Genomic DNA, 16,327 nt, shown 5'->3' on the forward strand with positions numbered 1-16,327 from the left:
TGATCAGAAATCCATGCAGGCAAGAAAAAGGTCTGAAAAGTAGTGACTACATGTGCCACATTCTATAATATTTGACTATTGAGGCAGTTTTCTGCCACTTCTGAATTTTTAGTTTCTGTGTCTATTCTAGTTCTATCCATCTCAAATCCTATAACCTATTTTAGTACATTGAATTTGTTGTTGAGGGTTCAAATACTGAAAGATAAAAATAGTTTCGTTTTCTTTCTTGGAACAAAGTCTTAAATTATAGTATAAAATGGTCAAGTTTTAAAGAAAATTGCATTTATTGAAATAAATGAAATGTTAACCCCACGTGAGTCAGATGTATTTGTTCTATGAATTGAAGCTTATTGCTAATTGATACTTTGAAAAGTCCTAGTATTATCCACTTAAAGGTAGGGTATATTGAAAATGCATTTTAACAGGATGTATTTGCAACTGGAAAATAGAGATGTTGAGAATAACAGACCTATACAAGAAAGTATTACCCTTTAGCTAGCATATAATCTTTTATTCCTAGGGAGAACACACTATTTTATATGCATGTTAAAACTGTACCCACTGGCAGAAAAGTTTTACTGATGCTGTATGAGGTTTAATTCAATAGCCTGCAGCTTTTTTGTTCCTCTGTGTATGTTAATTAGAAATTTCTTTAAAACTTTTTTAGTTTTAATGAAATACAATGTATATGAGACCAATAGGATGGCTACAAGATGAGAAAATTGAGTCTTTTTCCCATTGCTAATGATTTAAGTAAAGGGGCTGTTTTCTTTAGGAGTATACGTATAAGTAGCTATACATTTAAAAAACTTTTTATACTATATCAATTATGCTTTTAATGCCTTCTAGTTGCCACATTACTTTCAGTGTCAAAGAATTCTAAAAAATAAAGAGAATAAAAACTGAAAAGTATTAGATAAAAATATATCAGATGTCAATAATACAATAATTTTGGCAACATTTATTTAGCATGAAAACCGATAATGTCAGAATATGAAAGAAGTAGTAGGTAGAACTGTCCTGAATATTGTCAGTCATAGCAGTGTAGGATGGAGATTGCCAGAGGCTGAAGGTGGGAACATTGGGCAGACAGATGTTGGTCAAAAGATACAAAATTTCAGTTAGACAGGAGGAGTAAGTTCAAGAGATCTATCTTATATCAAGGTAGCTATGACTAATAGCAATGTATTGTATGCTTGAAAATTGCTGAGGGTAGATTTTAAGTGTTTTTATCACCAAAAAAAGATTAATACATATGTTAATTAGCTTAATTTAGCCAATACACAATGTATATATATATTTTGAAATATATTGTACACCACAAATATATATAATTTTACTTAGTAGTTAAAAATAAATAAAAAAATATGTAGGCAAAGTCAGAGGCAATAAATGGGCAGCAAAAAATAAACACAACTAAAATAACTTAAAGTAAGTATATTGGGAAAAATATACATTGCATCAGTAGATTCCTAACAGGTAACAGTACCCAGTGTTGAAGTGTTTGAGGAAACTTTTTAGTTTACAAAGGTGTGTGCCTTTGTAAATTAGTGTAACCACAGGGTGTGTTAACACATGCAGAGATTAGCAGCATCAGGACCATGCTGCACCTCCTGTTGCCAGGGAAAGAGATGTGTTTCCAGAGCCTGATGAGAGCTGCAACAATGGAAAGGGGCCCTTCTGCCAGCCACTGTTATCTTAAAGGCATATGGCTAAACCAGAATATCACAGAAGCAGGAAGGAAGCAGAAATCTCCTGTCATTGCCTCCTGCTGGCCAAACTCAACTGGAAGCCACCAACTAAAAAAAAGTTCTACATGCTGAATTCACGTAAAACTCTTAATGTCACACTTAGCAGATTCAGTTGATTGCTTACAATGTTTAGCTTCTGGTTCATCTGTAAAAAAAATTTTTTTGTATGTGAAAAGACAGAAATACTTCATATGTTTTCCTTCTTTTCTTGTGTCAGAATTTTTGCATTAATTCTGTATTTGACCTTCTCTCTATTCCTTACTCATTTTTGCATAAGAGCTCTACTGCCCAGGCTTGAGGTTTTCCTAAAATAGTGTGAATAGATTATTCGTTCTTCCTATCTCCCCAGGCACTATATGGATTCTCCTGCCATAAATTGACTGAAGGGCTGGATGATTGTGGATTTCCTTTTAGCCACTTAGCTGTCAGGTGGGAATTGTGGAAGTAGTTGGGTCTTTGGGCAATTCAGCTTGGGAAATGTGGTTAATTTTCTGTATATATTTCTTGAAATGGTGCCAGTGAAGCTGAGCTCAGCTAGCTAAGGAGTTAAAATATAGTATCCCGGTGGGGAGAACTATTTGAATTATACATTGGTCTTTCCACCACTTTTCCAGGTAATGCCTTGGCTACTTTGGAAAGAAGTCTCCTTGCAGAAAAGCCCTAGGGTCTATGGACTTTGTCTTTGGTGCATTATTAATATGTTCTTCTACGCTGCTACCTTCCCTGGCTGTTGTTGATGCATCCCTATACAGTTGGCTCCTCATCTATTGTTGACTTTCTTCCTCCATGTAATGTGCCAGAACATTCACATTACATGTTTTCCCTACTGTGGCAAGCTTCTGTCATAATTATGAAACTTGGTCATAAAGAAAAAAATGGCACTGTAAGGGCTGTGAGCTTCTTCTTCTAAACGTTTGTTACTATGGACTTCTCAAAAAGTTGTTGATTTAAGGTTGGAAATACAGCTCTAAAATGGGCATTCCTTGTCTTTTTCATAGTCTCCTGACAACTCTTACCCTTATACCAATATATTGGTGGCTGTATGTGGTGGTTTAAAATATGTCCACAGATTCTTTGACATTCCTTTCGAAAGATGGAACCTAATTCCTTCTCCCCCTTAAGTATGAGCTGGACTTAGTAACTTGCTTCTAATAAATAGAATAAGGCAGAAATGATAGTGCGTGATTTCTGTGGCTAGGCCATGAAAGATATTGTAGTTTCAGCCTTCCTCTCTCATCTTGGGTCACTGTCTCTGAGGAAAGCCAGCTGCCATGTTGTAAGGATGCTCAAGCAGTGACGTGAAGGGTTCATGTATCCAGCGACCAAAGCTTCCTGCCCACAGCAGCAAGGAACTGAGGCCTTCTGCCAACAGCCATGCAAGTGAGCCTTCTTGGAAGCAGATCCTTCAGCTCTAGTGAAGGCTTCAAATGATAGCTCTCCTGGCTTGTCTTAAATGCAACCTCATGAGAGACCCTAGTCTAGAACCATGTAGCAAAACTGCTTCCAAATTCCTGACCCACAAAAACTGTGAGATAATATATGTTTGTTGCTTTAAGCAGATAACTTTCAGGTAATGTCTTATGCAGCACTAGATTAGTAAATCACTGTTCATGTTTTTTCTTCCAGAATTTACTACCCCCTTTGTCATTTTAGCACCCTCTCATAGAAGAGAGTTATTGGTAATTTCCCAGGATGTTCTTGAAGAGAGGTTTGATTCAAATTTCAATGTGTTCTCCAAATCTGATAGTATGACCCTAAAACAGTCCCTGTGTTTTAGGATGATGAAATTTTCGTCTATAATCGCCTTTCATTTTTTTAAATTTTAATTTGTTTCTAGAAGGAAAAATGTGTAGTCTGGTCTTTACTGTGATTTTTGATTCATATATATATATATTATGCTAATGCTTGATATCCACTTTTAAAATATTTTCAAAGTAGTAAGTGATTAACGAATGTAAATTTTAGGCCAGGTGCAGTGGCTCATGCCTGTAATCCTAACACTTTGGGAGGCTGAGGCAGGTGGATTGCTTGAGCTCAGGAGTTTGAGACAAGCCTGGGTAACACTGTGAAACCTGGTCTCTATAAAAACATAAGAAAATTAGCCGAGAGTGGTGGCATGTGCCTGTAGTCCTAGTCACTTGGAGGCTGAGGTGGGAGGATTGCTTGAGCCCAGGAGGCAAAGGTTGCAGTGAGCCGAGATCATGCCACTGCGCTCCAGCCTGGGTGGCAAAACGAAACCCTGTCTGTACATAAATAAACAAATAAATAAATTTTAAAGGTTTACTTTGGAAAAGAAAACAAAACCAATGGTCATATTTCCCTTTGTAATTATTTTAATTTCTTGTGACATTCCATGATAATTGTCATGTACTGTTACACATGGGATTCAACCAGAGAGCCATACAGGTTTCCCTCGGAGGTCAGGGCATTACATGTCTGCTCTGGATGCCCTTTTGGCCTGGCATGTCCTCTCAGCTGAACATTTGCTCTTTGAAAACTCAAATGTCCTCTTCTTTATCTACACATCTTATCGTTCCTTATGTCCTTATTCTTTCGGACCATAACTTTACCCATGTGTGTAATTATAAGAGTGCTGTAACGTTTTATAACCTGCATTTGTTCCATGTGTCTCTTCCCTCTTGTCAGTTCTGCTATGGCATGGAATCACACTGGACTCATCGCTTTATCCTCAGCTCTGTCATCTGAACCACGTTGAATACGAACCTGCCTCTACCTGCTCTACTTGTGCACCCTAGTGTTCTTACTCCTTAAGCTCTTACAGTTGAGTTTGCATCATAATATTTCTTTCTTTCTTTTTCTTTTTTTTTTTTTTTTGAGATGAAGTTTCGCTCTGTCGCCAAGGCTGGAGTGCAGTGGTGCGGTCTCGGCTCACTGAAGCTCCACCTCCCAGGTTCATGCCATTCTCCTGCCTTAGCCTCCAGAGTATCTGGGACTATAGGTGCCCGCCACCATGCCCGGCTAATTTTTTGTATTTTGAGTAGAGACAGGGTTTCACCATGTTAGCCAGGATGGTCTCGATCTCCTGACCCTGTGATCTGCCCGCCTTGGCCTCCCAAAGTGCTGGGATTACAGGAGTGAGCCACCATGCCTGGCCTTAAAATTTTTTGGTGAGAATAAATATAACAAAATAGATTAAATATTATTACCCTTTATAAAATATCATATGAGTAATAATAGTTGCTTTTTCTTGAATGAAATTTTTAGCATCCTTACCTAGGCTTGGAAATTTTTTTCTTTAGCTTTCCCACCTGAGATCTAGCCAAAAGTATGATCCTAGCTTTGCTCTTACTTCAATTTACCCTCTTCCACTTTACTTACATCATAAGCAGGTTTTTAAGTTGTTTGCAGAGAATGTAACTGTTTGACATAGAAACACCTTTGGAAGCAGTCACTGAGAATGTTATTATGACATGTTTCTTGCTGCATTGGCACCCTTTAGGATAAGCTCTTACCATCCACCTTCCTATTCCTTGCCATGCACACAATCATTGTTGTTCTTCGAGTCAGAAGCTTGTGAAGTTCTCTTGGTTCTATATTATTTTGCCCATATTCATATATTCATTAAGTTATTTTATGTATTAGTCCATTTTCACACTCCTGTGAAGATATACCTGAGACTGGGTAATTTATGAAGGAAAGAAGTTTAATTGGTTCACAGTTCAGCCTGGGTGGGGAGGCGTCACGAAACTTTCAATCATGGTGGAAGATGAAGAAAACTTGTCCTTCTTCACATGGCAGCAGCAAGGGAAGAATGAGTAAAAGAGAAAAAGCCTCTTGTAAAACCATCAGATCTCGTGAACTTACCATCAAGAGAACAGTGTGGGGGAAACTGCCTCCATGATTCAATTACCTCCCACCAGGTCCCTCCCATCACACATGGGGATTGTGGGAACTAGAATTCAAGATGAGATTTGGGTGGGGACACAGTCAAACCATATCTTTACGTATGTGTCTATGTGTGTGTCCAGTTTTTACTGTGTAGTATATACTATATTCTATGTACTCTAAAAAGCATAGAGACTTTTAGAGAAAATAAAAAGTAGATAGGAAAGTAGAGTGGAAGAAATATAACACTATTTTGGCCCCAACATGGTCAGCTTTCGTAAAGTTGGATTTGTACTGTGGATTCTAGATTTTGTTTTCAGTTTTAATCTGACTTTGTCCCCCAGTTGACCCTTATACTCCTCCCTTCATCCAAGATCTGGGTTCTTAGTCTTGCTCTGATCTGCCTGCTTTCATTATATGGCTGATACTGCCTTCTGGTCTCTTCTCCAGTGCTAGCTACTGCTTGTGCCATAACTAATCCCTGAGAAGGATATATATTCACTAATATATTTTGTAGTTGCATATTTATTTGCAACATCAATTTGCTTGTGCATAAAATATTTGTAATTTCAATCCTGCACAATTTATGAATCTCTTATACTCTAAAAATGATTAAATTATCAACGCGGGTTTTGACATTTAAAACTCGTGTAACAACTTCTCAATCATTAAGATAATCTGAAGAAAATTTTAAAATTTCTCTCTCTCACACACACACATGCACACACACAAACAAACACACAATCACCAACAAACATGAGGGACTATATATATAAATTAGACCAACTTCTTACTAAGAACAGTTAGGAAATCTCCAAAACATTTACAAACATTTACTTGAAGATATCAGAGAGCCAGCCTGCTAACAAATAATTATAGGACCAAAGTCCAAGAGAAAAATGAAACCCAGGATGCTAAATTAGGCTTAGGGAGGCTTTCTCGCGTGTGTTTTCAGATTCTGGAAGAGGCAAGTGAGAGGTTGAGACACCAAGTAGACATTTTAACAGATTCACAGGGCTGCAGTGGGGGAATAAACTTGGAAGTTAGTATTTGCCATGGCAGTAGTTTAGACTCCAAAGATCTTGTCCTTAGGTGTAAGCTAATAGTAGAAATAAAGTGTTTCTCCTGGGAATGGAAACCAGACATAGAACAATCTCAGTTCCTGATTATATCAAATGGATATGGACTTGCTAATATTTCTGGTAAACTCCAAAGGATCAAAATAAAATATGCTCTGGAGAAAGATAATATCATCACAGGCTTCAAGTTATCTCTTTAATTTTCCATATAAAACAGCTGGCAGTCAAACAAACAAATGAACAACAGCAACAACAACAACAACAACAAAACAGACATGAGAACACTTGAAAACAGAAAACAAAAGAAACAAAAGATAGAGACTCACAGAGGTTCCAGATAATGGAAATATCAAACACAAACTTGAAAAGAATGATGTGTAATTTTTTTAGGATATGGAAACACAAGATTGAGATTTTTGGCAATGTAAGTTAGATTTAACATCAGAAAATTATTTAATGTAATTTCCCACTTTGAAAGATCAAAGGAGGGCAATTATGGCATCCTGTCAACTAAACACAAGCTCAATTGGTAATATTTATTATCCATTTGTAGGCCAGGCACGGTGGTTCACACCTGTAATCCCAGCACCTTGGGAGGCTGTGGCGGGCAGATAAGTTGAGGTCAGGTGTTCGAGGCCAGGCTGGCCAACAAGGTGATACCCTGTCTCTACTAAATATACAAAAATTAGCTGGGCATGGTGGCACCCAGCTACCCAGGAGGCTGAGGCAGGAGAATTGCATGAACCGGGGAGGTGGAGGTTGCGGTGAGCCAAGATCATTCCACTGCACCCCAGCCTGGTTAACAGAGTGCAACTCCACCTCAAAAATAAATAAACAAATAAATCTATTTATAGGAAAAACATTTAGCATCTAGGAATAGAAGTCCATTTGATAAAGATAGCTATAAAAGAATCCTACTGCAAACATTATACTTAATAATAAAATGCTGACAGCATTCTCTTTAGAGTGGAAAGGAGAAAATTATGTTCACTATCACCACTTCTATTGAAATGTTATCAGATGTGTAGGGAAAGAAGGCAAGTAAAAGAAATAAAAGGAGTATAGTTGGAAAGGAACAAACAAAACTATTATTCACTGACAATATGTTTACATATTCCATGATGTATATTTGAACTATTAAAATTAGAAAGTGAATTTAGCCAAGGCTGTGAACATGAAGTTAATATTAAAACATGATTTGAATACACTAATAATAAAATAAACTTTACCAACAATATATGCCAAGACCGAAATATACCAAAAATGAAATAATATTTAAAAGAGACCTGTCCTTGAAAATGGCACAAAAGTATCAAATGTTATACCTAGTACTGATCAGATTCCTATATGGGAAAGGTGAAATATTATTGAAGAAAAGCAGATACACAAACTCAGAATAATTGCAATCAAAATTTTGTCAAGGTTTTTTTTTTTTTGTTAGAAACTGAAATGCTGATTCCAAAATTTATATGTTAATGAAAGGTGACAAAAATAAGTAAGATAGCTGAGACACCCTTGAAGAAAGAGGCAGGAGGACTTACACTTTCTGATATCAAGAGTCTAAATTTCTTGATCGCTATGATTCTCAAGATCCTTAAATGTAAAGTGCAGATAAAAAAAAATAGGGTTTTTTGAAGGCGAAATGAGATAGTGCAACACTTACCAGTGTACCAGGTATGTTGCAAAAGCTTAAAACAGTAGAAATTATTATATTATTTATGTCATCTTATTATGAGCTGAACTGTATCTTCCCCAAATTTGTATGTAATCCCTGGTACCTCAGAATGTGACTGTATTTGGAGATAGGACCTGTAAAGAGCTGGTTAAGTTAGAATGAAGCCATCAAGAGGCCCAAAGCTAATATGACTGATGTCCTTGTAAGAAGTGGAAATTGGGACGCATGCACAGACGGAAGGCCATTGGAAAACACAGGAAGAAGATGGCCATCTGCAAGCGAAAGAGAGGCCGCCGAAGAAACCAATCCTGAAGACACCCTGATCTTGGACTTCTGGCCTCCAGAATTCTGAGAAAATAAATTTCTGTTGTTTAAGAAATTGTTAAGTCTTTTTGCAAAGTTGCAGTAAATAAGATACTATTGGTGCCCAATGAGGTAGAATCCAGTCATGTAGAAATACATTCAAAAACATATGAAAATTTGATTTAAGGTAATTTTTCTATTTTGATAAATTTGTTGGTTGGGTTAAACAATCCAAAGAGGAAAAAAATAAAACTTATCTCTAGAACATACATACAAAAAATCAATTCTATGTGAATGTTGATGCAAATGTAAAAGATAAACTATCAGTAAATATCTTCATAATTTTAGAGTAGGGAATACTTTTTTTAGCAAGACATAAAATTCATTGATAATATAAGAGAAAATTTGGACTATATTAAAACCGAGAACTTTTTTTTTTTTTTTTTCCATACAGAGTTTTGCTCTTGTTTCCCAGGCTGGAGTGCAATGGAGCGATCTTGGCTCACTGCAACCTCCACCTCCTGGGTTCAAGGGATTCTCCTGTCTCAGCCTCCCTGCCTCAGCGGTATCACAGGTGCGCACCACCATGCCCAGCTAATTTTTATATTTTTAGTAGAGACAGGGTTTCACAATGTTGTCCAGGCTGGTCTCAAACTCCTGACCTTAGGTGATCTGCCCGCCCAGTCTCCTGAAGTGCTGGGATTACAGGCATGAGCCACTGTGCCAGGCCCAAAACTAAGAACTTTTGTTGATAAAGATTCCATTAGAGAATGAAAGGTAAATCACAAATAGGAGTGGATGTTTGCAACATGCATAACCAAATAACAAAAATATAAGACATCCCTATAAATCAATAGAAAAAAGACAAGCCATTTTTGAAATGGCAAGTTCTTGAACAGGCATTCTACAAAATAGGATATCCAGATGACCAATAAACATAAAAAAGGTGTTCAATCTCAATTAGTATCAGAAAAATGCAAATTAATGGCTCAAATGTGAAAAGATTGGCAATACTAAATGTTGACAAGATGATGAATTCTCATATACTACTGGTAGTAACATAGATTAGCACCATCATTTTGGAGACACTTCACTAATTTTGAACATATGCATACTATAACCCAGCAATCCCACTTCTGTGTATATACCCAATAGAAATGCATATACATGAAGACTAAGAGAGATGTAAAACAAAGTTCTTAATGGCATTATTTGTAATACTCAAAAAGTAGAGACAACTCCCATGCCTATCCATACTAAAATGAATGTATAGATTGTAGTCCACTTATGCAATGAAACACTGCAGCAATGAATATGAATGTACTGTAACTATTCTCAAAAACATGGGTGAATCTTACCATCATGATGATGAGCAAAAGGAATGAGGTATACTGTACAATTATATTAACAGTTAATTTGCAGCTCAAAAATATGCAAAAAAAATCTATGGCATTTGACCCAAAATAGTGGTTGTGTTTGGGGGGTGGAGGGAGCAGCTGCAAGAAGGACCACAAAGAAGTCTTCCAAGGTGCTGGTGATGGTGCTTTTTATGCGTGTTTGTCTGAACTGTCCACTGCTTATGTAAGTGTGTTATGCTTTTAAAAGTTAGAATACGCACATAGTTTGCAGTTGAGCTGTGTGTATTAACTTCTGTCTACGTCTTCTGAGGTTTTCTTTTTTCATTTTACTGTTTAAGTCATATTAACATGTGAAAAAGTAAAAACCTGAGTTAAATTTTGAAAAAAGAAAAAACAAGAAACTATATTCTTCTTTAAAGAATTGATTTCTTGGCTGGCCTGAGGGTAGTGGATTATCAGAACTTATTAACATCAGTGTTACTGAAGTTGGTGAACAACACCCCCCCCCCACCCCACTGGTAAATTTGACTGGCTTTTTATAAAAAATTAAAAAAAAGATTTATTGATCTTATTCAAGATAAACATTGTCTTGCATGTACTGTCCTTTTTTAAAACTTAAATTAATTGCATGATTCTGCTTTAAATATGATAGACAAACAATTTGCTGGCTTACAATAGAGCCCAGTTTTATATAGACTTATTTATTTATGTAAATGTTCTTAAGCTTCAAGTTTCCATGATATGATCTTTTGAATTAACTTCTCACTTCCCCAGTATGTGTTACCTGGCTATATGTAGGAATATCAGATTGTTTCAAAGGGCATAGGGTATTAAGTCTGTTTTCACACTGCTATAAAGAACTACCTGAGACTGGGTCATTTATAAAGAAAGAGCTTTAATTGACTGACAGTTTCATATGGCTGACAAGGCCTCAGGAAACTTACAATCATGGCGGAAGGTGAAGGGGAACACAAGGCAGCAGGAGATATATATATATATATATAGAGAGAGAGAGAGAGAGAGGGGAAGTGCTACATTTTTAAACCATCAGATCTCATGAGAACTCACTATCATGAGAACATCATGGGGGGACTGCCCCCATGATCCAATCACCCCCCAGCAGGCCCCTTTCTTGACATGTGGGGATTATAATTCAAGATGAGATTTGGGTGGGGACACAGAGCCAAACCATATCAACAAGTCTTGAGTTATATTGCACAATATTGATTGTGTGGTCTAGGGAACAGTTCTTTAATTTTTGATTAGTTTCAGTATTCAAAATGGAAATATTTGGTAGATATGCAACCTTATGATTAAAAATGTAAATACATTTAGACATATGTTTATAATAAATTTGGGGTAACAGGCTAGGTATATCAGACATGTAGGAAGAAACATTTCTTGTATCAACAAAAATCAGAATTATAAGCTGAAATTATAGAGAAGTCAAAAGCAACTTCTAAAATGTTTCAATAGTATTTGTACTAGAAAATCAATTTTCAAGCTGCTATAGTAATGTCTAGTTATTGGTAACTCCATTGCTTTACTAAACAACTCAAACTTCTTTGATTTTTCTGGGTGGTATACTTAACGTGTTAATAAAGAAGTTTTGGAAATTTATGTTTTAGGCTATTTATAGTGTTATTTTAAGATAAAATGAGTTACTTACAGATAGAACTTGCTTTAAAATCATTTGATATACAGAGTATAAGTATACAACTAAATTGAAGATTACTGTTTTTTAAATGTCTCTTTGCAAACAGTAGTTTCCTAGTATCTGACAGATGATCTAAGCATGACCTGTTCAAGTCTATATTTATGCATAAAATAAGGCATATTTGTATTGTTGTCCTCATATAAAAAGCTTTTTTAACTAAAATAAGCACTGTGTCAGTCAGTTTGGCTAGGGAACTCTTTTTTTCATTTAACCTTCAAATCAGCTTTCCTTGCCTCCCTACCTCTTACTTCCTACATTTTGACATTCATTCAGCAGATATTTTAGAGGGACTTCTTCCTTATCTTTCTCTTTTATGAAACATTTTACAGGTTTTTGTAGTACACACTGATGATTCTTAATCATATTACATTTACTTTTTGAAATATCATTTTATTATGTTTTACTCTTTAGCTGTTTTACGAGTTCTCTTTTTCTAATGAGATTATAAATTCCTGAAAGCAGGAACTGCCTTTTCTTATTCTCCCACATATCAAATAACACAGAATGTACTCAAGACACCCTCATAAAAGAGAGTTTTATGGTTAAAGACTTAAGCTTGTGTGAATGAAGTCTAACACTTTTGAGAGATCATTGTTTATCAAATGTCTACTGCATTGTATATTATGCTTGCTCTATGCTATTAAAGTAATGAGATTTCTGACTCACTACTCATAATGTGGAATCTTGCAGTAAGAAATGATGAACAGCTTCAAATCACCTTTAACGTTAGCTTCACATTCAAACTACTACAAGTCATCTATGCTACCTTATATAAATTGGGTGTATTTGAAAGGCTAAATTGAGCAGTGGAAACTAACAGCACTGGTGTACTCTTCTTTTGGCTGGGAGGTGGAGAGGTGTCTTTTCATCTACAGGTGATTTGCATTTTCAGAGACTGGCTAATGCTCATAAAACATTAGAAATCTATACATACAGCTATCGTAAATATTCTTAGGCCTCAAATTTGTACCCTATGACCTTTAGAATTTACTTCCCACTTTGTGGTCATATGCTACCTGGCTACATGTAGGAATTTCAGATTGTTCCAAAGAGCATACCAATTAAGAACAAGTTTCTGCTGTCACACTGCCAAATATTGACTAAGTGGCTTTGGGAGAGTTCCTTAATTTCTCTGAGTCTAATTTTGCATTTCTGAGTAGAGGGAATGATAGTGCCACTTATATGAGAGAGTTGGAGGATTAGAGGAGATAATTCTAAACAATTTTTCCCCTCTACAGGTGATGTATTCTCCTCATATCACACAGAAAATAAAATAGGTGAGAACTATCTAACTTAAAAATTATAACCTCAAATTTAAATTGATTTCATACATCTTCACCTATCCTTTCTTCCTGCCATTCATCTCTAAACAGGAGGGACCTCTTTTCCTTTGCAAAATCAAAGCTAGACTTGTGCTCTTGATCTCTCTTTCTTCTTTACCTTTATAACCTTCTTGTGTTGTTTATCCCTGTGTCAATGCATTTTCAGTTTCTTTCATTCTTTTGGCTCTGGCACTTTCTTTCCAGCCTACAAAATGGTTTGTAGGCTAAAAATTTGACCCTGACAGCCATGGGAGCTGCTGTGTCATTGTTTTCTTCCCTTTTTACCAAACTTAAAATAATTTCTGCATACTGTAAGGATTTTACCAACTTTCCCATTAGTTAATATAGTCACTTAATAATCCAAACTTATTACAAAAAATTAGGGGTGGAAAATTTTCTCCCATTATCTCTTCAACTCACCAATCTGACTTCTACATCCACTTTATTGAAATGACTTTGCCAAAGATCACCAATAAAGCATTAGTTTCCAACTGCCTAATTTTTGTGCAGTATTTGATGTCTTTGACCGTCTCTTCCTACCCTTGATAGCTCCTCACTGACTTTCTCTTTCAAACTATTTTTTTATGATAACACTTTTCTAATCCTCCTGCCTTTTAAAAAACTACCTTTGACTCTCATTCCACTTCTTTAATTTTAAGTATTGTATATTTCTTGGGTTTCCTCCTTTGCCTTTCCCTACTTCCTTTTCTTCCGTAAATTTTTTCTGACTTTCTCTCTTTCCCCACCACCTGTTTCTAGATCATCTATCTGCAACTACAAACTCAGGAGGAAACAGGCTGCTGTGTTCAGTAAGCATCTCAAAGTGAGCCTGTCCAGGACAGCTTGTCTGTTTCCTCTCTAGACCTGACCATCACCCTCTCTCTCTGGGTCATTGCAATTATCTCTAAATGAGTCTCACTACTTCAGGTGGTGAGAAGGGATAGGAAGGAGAGATCTATAAACACAGAACTAAGAATTCCTTTATCATTCCCCCAATGAGCAAAAAGTTACTGGTTAGTACTGATTGACAAAGGGTACAATTTTCAGTCCTTCACTCAAAAAGTCAACTTCATCATCTTAGATTTACTCAAGTTTGTGAGTTGCCTTATGAGGATCTGAGTGTCTGGGTGGCCATGTGGCTAGAAATATTCTATTAGATCCTTATTTAATTTGAATATGTGTATAAATAATGCATGATTAGACTCAAAGATGTAGGAATTCAAACTATATCTTCTATGAATTTTTATATCTCTTTCTTGCTAAATTTTATAACTATGGGTATCTTCTATGGAGAAATTATATTAAATACTCTTCAGTCCTACAGTGTGTAACCTTGGAGTTTGATAATTTAGGTGTATTACATTAAATTTAAAACTTTCTTTAAAAAGTATTATGTAAATGCTTTTGAATTTCTATAATTTATATATCTTATTAATTTCAATATTTTATGTTTTATAAATATATATGATCTTTCATATCTTAAACTGCTATTTATTTGAGTTATAGGCGTACTTAGAAAATAAGAAAACGTTCTTTATTTTTATTTTTATTGAGAGGAAAAATTCTTTATTTGATAACATGGATTATCAAATTACCCTATCAAATAAATATAAAATACCAAGTAATATTTCTAATATATTTAAAAGGAATATTTGATTAAGCTTGCCATTTTTGATTATTATGGCTTATTTCATAAATATTCAATGACTCATAAGGTCTTCAAATTACTCCCCTCAATAACATTTGATTTTCTTTACTTATTTGTTGATAATTTATCAATCCAACTGGAAAGCATGAACATATATGGCATATGTTTTCCTATATTTTCTCTTAATAAACTAATGCCATGCCTGTATATCTGTTTGTTTATGTTCCAGCTATAAGAATTTAATGTGTTTCTTTGAGTTCCCTTTACCCAGAAATAAATTATCTTGTCCTTGGTAATATATTAGCAAATTTAATAGTCCTCTGAAGTAAAATAAAAATTAAGCAAATTTACTGCAAAAATAATCTTGTGTGCTCAAGAACATTGAATGTATGAATTTCCACACATTGAGTCACCACTGCTTTTCCCAGGGGCTTAATTTTACATGTTTCATTTTTTTCCTCTTAGAACTCACTACTTCTTTCCCTTTTTACTCATTCCCTCTTTTTCTTCTCCCTCCAAGTCCTTGTATTAATCACCAGTATGCCATCCTTTATTGTTTTATAAACTATTTAAATAAATGGATAAATTAATTTATACGTTTGAACCTCCCCTTAAAGTGAGACATAGAACTAAGGGCTATAATCGTGAACTCTGTAGCCAGACTGCTTGGGATCAAATTGTCTCTGTTCCTTCCTAGTTACATGACTGTGCCTTTGTTTTCTCATCTGTAGTATGGGAAAAATAATATTACCTCACAAGGTTGTAAGGAGCATTGTACTGTTGATGTTTGTAAAGCTCCTAAGACAGTGACAGGCATTTGTAAAGTTCCTAAGACAGTGACAGGCACCTCATAAGTGTTTGTTAAACAAAGACACATGTTCTTTCAGTCGACCTTCTATTCTTCTATTGCATCTAAGTAGAAAAATAGCTCCTTCCTCCTTGAGAACAAATCCTCCACCAGAAATTGGATTATAAATGCTACTCACCTCCTCAGGGACCTTCTTGCTTTCATAAATTCTCTCTTCCAATTCTACTGAGAGGTCTGCTGCTGGCCTGATGGGGTTCCATCTATATCTGACTTGACCTTTCTTTCCAGCTACCATTAGGACTTTTTCTTTTGTGTCGACCTTCGTGAATCTGATGACTATGTGCCTTGGGGGTGGTCATCTTGTGTAGTTTCTAGCCAGGGTTCTTGGTATTTTTTGAATTTTCACGTCAACCTCTCTCATGCAATTAGGGGAATTTTCATGAACTATATCCTCAAATGTATTTTCCAAGTTGCTTATTCTGTCTCCTTTCTCAGAAATACAAATATGTCATAGATTTGGTCTCTTTTTATAATCCCATGTGTCTTGAAAGTTTTGTTCATTTTTTAAAATTCCTTTTTTCTGTATTTTTGTCTGACTGTTGATTCAAACAACTCATTTTTCAAGCTCTGAGATTCCTTCCTCAGCTCAGTCTATTTGCTGTTAATACTTTTGATTGTATTATGAAATTCTTGTAATTAATTTTTTAGCTCTAGAAGTTCAGTTTAGTTCCTTCTTAAAATGCCTATTTCGTCTTACAGCTCTTGGATTGTTTTACTGGATTCTGTAGATTCCTTGGATTGGGTTTCAACTTTCTCCTGA

General features: G+C 35.6%; 1 protein-coding gene across 4 annotated transcripts in view; it reads left to right on the plus strand.

Annotated features, from left to right (window-relative positions):
* Nucleotides 1-16,327, plus strand: part of GPC5 (glypican 5) — a 1,461,148-nt gene that overhangs the window by 184,087 nt on the left and 1,260,734 nt on the right. The window lies entirely within an intron of this gene.

Source organism: Pongo pygmaeus, chromosome 14, assembly GCF_028885625.2.
Source record: "Pongo pygmaeus isolate AG05252 chromosome 14, NHGRI_mPonPyg2-v2.0_pri, whole genome shotgun sequence".
Classification (NCBI taxonomy): domain Eukaryota; kingdom Metazoa; phylum Chordata; class Mammalia; order Primates; family Hominidae; genus Pongo; species Pongo pygmaeus.